Genomic DNA, 6,000 nt, shown 5'->3' with positions numbered 1-6,000 from the left:
TCCTAATCTGTGGGATCCGATGCCATCTTCAGCTGGAAAGTGTCAGAGTTGAGTTACATTTGTGGGACAGCTGGTCAGTGTCTACAAAGAATTAGAGAATTGCTCGGTTGTATGGGGAGAAGACACCCCGCCCCCAAGGGAATCGATATCAGAATTGAAATGTCCTTGGAGCATGACTTTGTGACTAACGAGAATGTTCTCTCTGGTTTCCACAGCTGGGGTGCACAGGTTATTGGACATGTATCAGGTGGTTAGTTAGCTGTCAGGACACCCTGAACACAAAATGACAAACAGAATTCTCTTTGCCAGACCATGCTAGTTCTCAGGGGAGTTTGCCTTAATAAAGGGGTCTCGGTTGATAAGGGGCCTTAGTCATCTCCACAAGTTGCCTTGTTAGCTCTTACAAAGTCTCATCCTAGTATTGCCTACCCAGTATCATAGTCGAGCAGGTCTGTGACTGGACCATCATGTTCGTGGGAGAACAAGAGAGAAGTTTTCACAAACACGAACTATTCTTACTGTCTGTGACAATGGAGGTCTTTACTTTCTTAAGCTATTGTTCAGGAGTAACTCTGGAGCTTAGATGGGGCTATAGCTTTGCCTCTTCTATAAGGAAGCCTCTTGTGTCCATAGTTAAGTCATAGAAAGGCTTATTGCTTTGGAATCACATTGAAATAGATATACTTCTGGGGTGTCTGGGTGGCATGGTCTGTTAAGTATCTGACTCCTGGTTTCAGCTCAGCTCATGATCTCAGGGCTGTGACCTCAGTGTTGTGAGATCAAGCCCCGTGTCTGGCTTTGCGCTCAGCATGGAGTTTGCTTAAGACTATCTCTCCCTCTGTCCCTCTGCCCCCTGCCTCTCTACCCCTTTCTCTTGCTCTTTCTCTAAAATAAATAAATATTTTTCTTAAAAAAAAAAAAAAAAAAAAGGAAAAAGGAAAAAAGAAAGAAAAAAAATAGGTATACCTTTGAAGACTTTGGCTTTTCTATCTAAAATGTTAGCTTTCAGGGTGCCTGGGTGGCTCAGTGGGTTAAAACCTCTGCCTTTGGCTCAGGTCATGATCCCAGGGTCCTGGGATGGAGCCCCACATTGGGCTCTCTGCTCAGCAGGGAGCCTGCTTCCTCCTCTCTCTGCCTGACTCTCTGCCTACTTGTGATCTCTGTCTGTCAAATAAATAAATAAAATCTTAAAAAAAAATGTTAGCTTTCATCCTAAGCAAATATCCTATTAACACCTATGAGAAAATCAGATTGAAAAAGGGGGAGAAAAAGAAAAAGACACTAGAGAATGCCTTGGCTGGTTTAAAATTCCCTTGACAAGAGATCAGACTAACAGCAAAAATTAAGAAATAGGTATACCTTTGAAGACTTTGGCTTTTCTATCTAAAAGAAAGGTTAGCTTTCATCCTAAGCAAATATCCTATTAACACCTATGAGACCCATTAAAAAAAAAATTAAGAAATGCCAAAGACACTCAAACAAGCGTGAAACCTACATAGCCCTGATAGCTCCCTACCCCTGCCCCCCAAAAAGTTTTGACAAATTCACTGAGAACTTGCAGGAGACTATGACCAGCTTTAATGTCTCATGAAATTTTCATGAGTAATTCAAGCAAATGGCTAAAAACAAGTAAATTAAATAAATATAGGTAGGATAAAGTTTATAAATGAACTTTTCAACAATAATTGGGTTTTTACAATGTGTTTAGATAAAAATGTTTTCTGAAATATTTTTGGTAACTTGAAATCTTACAATTATACTAAATTAAATCTGGTAACTCGAAATCTTACAGTTATACTCAATTAAATGGATATTCACTGACTATCTAGATCATTTCCAAATAAGATAAAATGCTGAAATATTAATTGCTAAATGTATAGTTTACCTACCTTTGGCTTCTTATTTGAGAGAGAAAAGATATTTCTATCGGTAAACATATGTTTTTCACCACACTGAAAAATTATACTATGAGGAAGCACATACCTCTAGAAGTTAAGAAAGGCTTATTCATAAATTTGATAATCTACTACAGAATGCTGATAGATGAGAAACAGTTCACAACTACTTAATTCCTGGTTTTCACTGGAAATTAGGGAATTCTAATAAATATATGTAAATAAAACTACCAAGAATAATGAAGGTAGAGGAAAGAAACCGTATATAAAGTTTCAAGAAAAATGTGATGTGTTTGTGGTAAGGGAAAATAGGAGGTGTAAATGTTTTGTTAGGGAAGAGTCAAGTCATTTTGCTTTAGTTAAGGATAATTAAAGGTTGTTTAAAATTTTTTTAAAAGGAAAATAAAGAACAAAAAACCTAACTGGATATAAAAAGAAAGAGAGAAAGCGAGTTTTGTGTGGTCAAGCCGACTAAAATTTAATGAATTTATTAAAAGGGTTTTCAAAAAATGAGGTTCAATATCAGTTCTCTGTCTACACAACACTAGAATTTAATTTCCTTTCTTAGTTAAAAAAACAACAACAAAGTTTTCTTAGGTTGTTGTAAAAGACTTTCTTTACCTGTTGAATAATCTGCCTAGAAAATGCAGTGTCTGTGTTTTATCAAAATAATTTCCTGTGCTTCATGTTGTCTTTATTGGGTCTTTAATAATTTGAGACAACAGAGTCTTCTCAATATTGAAAGAGCTAAGGTTTTCTTTACAATCATGTAATCTTCAATACTTACCTTTGAGATCTTCTATTATCACTTTGTTACACAGATAGCTAACAATTGTTTCACAGTGATCTGTAATCTTATTTGATTAAGAGTTCAGTCTTTTGACATTTCTGACGAACTTCCCAATTCAAATTGTAAGTAAACTATTTTTGACTTCAAACTGACTTCGAGATTGCCCAGAGGGTCCCTGGAAAATCCCAGAAGAATGTGTTCTCTGACTTTGTAAAAAAGAAGAGAGATTTAAACTAACTAGGTTTATTTAATATGTTCAAATACATGAGAAACACTGTCAAATAAGAAGTAATGTTAAATCTTTAGATTATATTTGTATGGGCATTTGTTACCAATATAAAGTTTTCAGAAATTAGGGGCGCCTGGGTGGCTCAGTGGGTTAAGCCTCTGCCTTCGGCTAGGGTCATGATCTCATGGTCCTGGGATGGAGCCCTGGCATCAGGCTCTTTACTCAGCAGGAGCCTTCCCCCCACACACCATCTCCCCACCCCCCACCTGCCTCTCTGCCTACTTGTGATCTCTGTCTCTGTCATAAATAAATTAAAAAAAGAATTTATATCATATGCAAATTGAATTATATCCAAATTCACAGAAATATGTCAAAGTCTTTATACTGGGTAATAAATGATTCCAGTTATTATCTGGGAATGTTGTATGCCAAAAAACATAACCAAATTTCTTTGTCAATTGCATTATAATGAACCCTCAGCAGATCTTTAACCATGTCTATTTTTGAGCCTTGAAATTCAAAAACTTCTGCTTTACTCTGATGCTTTTCTGAAGGCTTTTGCCATCAACCATAGGCAAAAAGCGCTCCACCTTAAAAGAGATACATAGAAAGGTCTCTGACAATTATTGCAGTGTCCAGGTTCCTGATAACTTCAAAATCATACCGGTGAACTGGTTGAGAATTTTAAGCATTCTAATAAAGAAACCGAAGAATTCAGAAAACTGCTAACCCAAGATCAAGCAGGGCAAGAGTTGATTATGGGTGGGGGTGGGGGTGAGGGGGTGCACTGGGTGGCTCCTTCATTAAGTCATTAAGAGTCTGTGTTTGGCTCAGATCTCGATTCCAGGGTCCTGAGATTGAGCCCTGGGATGGAGCTCCCTGCTCAGTGACCCTGCTTCTCCCTCTCCTTCTGCCTGCTGCTCCCCCTGCTTTTGTTCTCTGTCAAATAAAAAATAAAAATTAAAAAAAAAAGAGATTACATGGGACTAAGTGAACTGATGAGGCTGATGATACCTTCTACTGTTTTTCTTTTGTTTGAAACACTATGGCTTCTTTAGTGTTTTGTGTTCCAGATTTAAGGAAATCTTTTTTTTTCTCCTTTTCACTTCAGCTAACTGTAACTTGCAACAATTTAGTAGACTACACCTTTGTTAACAAAATGAAACATTTATTTTTCTCTCTAGCTGCTTCCTCTTGAATTCAGAAGCCCTTATTGAATATTCTTATTTTCATGGAAATATAAAAATTTGCATAAGTTAAATAAAAATCTGTTCCCCTTATAACAGGACACAATTGGGAGCATCAGTTATATTACCAAGGCTCTGACAGGAATGTCATAGTTGAAAACAATATGCACAGAATCAGATAGGACCAGATTAAGAAACAGCTTTTGAGGTGATAGAGCCAATGCTTACAAAACACTCTTGGACTACTGGCCTGGTAGTTGGCTTACCAGGTTCTCAGCCTCAAGGGTTTGTAGAGGCTACTGCCTGGCAGGCTCAGGAACCTCAAAATATCTTGCAAACCTAAAGGACTCACCCCAATCTGTAGGTAATGAAAGTGAAGTCTGGTGACAGGTTCCTAATATAGTTTCTTAGCCTCAAAAGGCTTTTAAAAGTCCAGTCTGAGATTCCTCACGAAAAGTTCCAGTAAAGCAGACTTAAAAGGAGCGTATAGGAGAGACACATCACTATTGTTGCTTCACTTAGGTAAATCATCAGAAGAACTTTAAGGAGACTAGACTTATTTTGCAAACAGATTAGTTTTATTTAGATTATCTTTCATAAAACTGGGAAAGATCACAGGGCACAAATACTACATTTCAATAAAAACTATAGGATAGCCTTGTGGTTGAACAGTGTCATGGTCACGGACTTTGAACTTTTTTTCCTCTTTGGAAACTGTCTCCTGCCATTTGTGCATTTTGTTAGTAGGTAACATTTCCAGTTTTCCTCTTATACTCCAGACTTGACATCACTGAGAAGTATGACTGCCTTTTTTCTGAGGTCGGGCCAACTGAGACTGAGTGACAGGATAAGAACATCAAAAGAAATCCCCACAACAGATCATATAGGAACAACCTTTACCTCTCCTGGCACCTCAACCACTCAGAAAGTTCCTCAGAGCACCCAATGCCATTCCCAGAAATATTCACCCTGCAAACCAAAGAAAATTCATCGGATTGCCACTGCCTGTCCTTGTCTTACGGTCTAAAGAAGTTTTCAACCCAAGATCTAAAAACCTTCCTGACTGATGGTCCTCTGAAATCAAAACTGAGCTGGTAGTTTCTTCTAATCATGAACATTTGCTTTTCTTTTGTTTCCTAGAAATGCTCCTCATAAAATGCCTGATTACTCACACCATACCCAGGCCTGATTTAGATAGGCCTTCTGAAATAAGACACAGCTGTTTGACTGAATGGACCTTTTCTCAGGACTAAGAGACCAGCTCAGTGAGACACGTAACAATCTAAGAACTCAGCTTCTGGACTGGGGAGACTCCTTGGGAGGAGTTTCAAAGGGAGGGAAAGAAGGGGACCAGAACAGGCCACCCCAAAATATGACATTTTAACATAAAGATTGTTTTGAGCTAAATGCATTCGAAAAAAACAGCAGGTTTAAAAACATAATGACCTTCCCTTTTTCTTTCTGAAAGCAGGAGATAAAACTCCCATGATAAAGAGACTCTTTCTATGCCAGGAGGAACAAAATATTCTTTTTTTTTTTTTAAGATTTTATTTGTTTATTTGACAGACAGAGATTACAAGTAGACAGAGAGGCAGGCAGAGAGAGAGGAAGAAGCAGGCTCCCTGCTGAGCAGAGAGCCCGATGCAGGACTCGATCCCAGGACTCTGGGATCATGACCTGAGCCGAAGGCAGCGGCTTAACCCACTGAGCCACCCAGGCGCCCGAACAAAATATTCTTATCACCAGAGACAGAGAGTTGAGGTTGAGAGAAATCTGTATGAACAGACTTTGCTAAAATAATAGTCACAGAATTAGGAGGCAGCCACAGGCAAGACATATACCACCATCAGGCTGATGGAAGAAAGCTGGCTTTGTAAGTGAAAGACCAAAAGAACCCCC

This window comes from Mustela lutreola, chromosome 4 (genome assembly GCF_030435805.1).
Source record: "Mustela lutreola isolate mMusLut2 chromosome 4, mMusLut2.pri, whole genome shotgun sequence".
In the NCBI taxonomy this organism is placed as follows: Eukaryota; Metazoa; Chordata; class Mammalia; order Carnivora; family Mustelidae; genus Mustela; species Mustela lutreola.
This window is presented reverse-complemented; position numbering follows the sequence as displayed.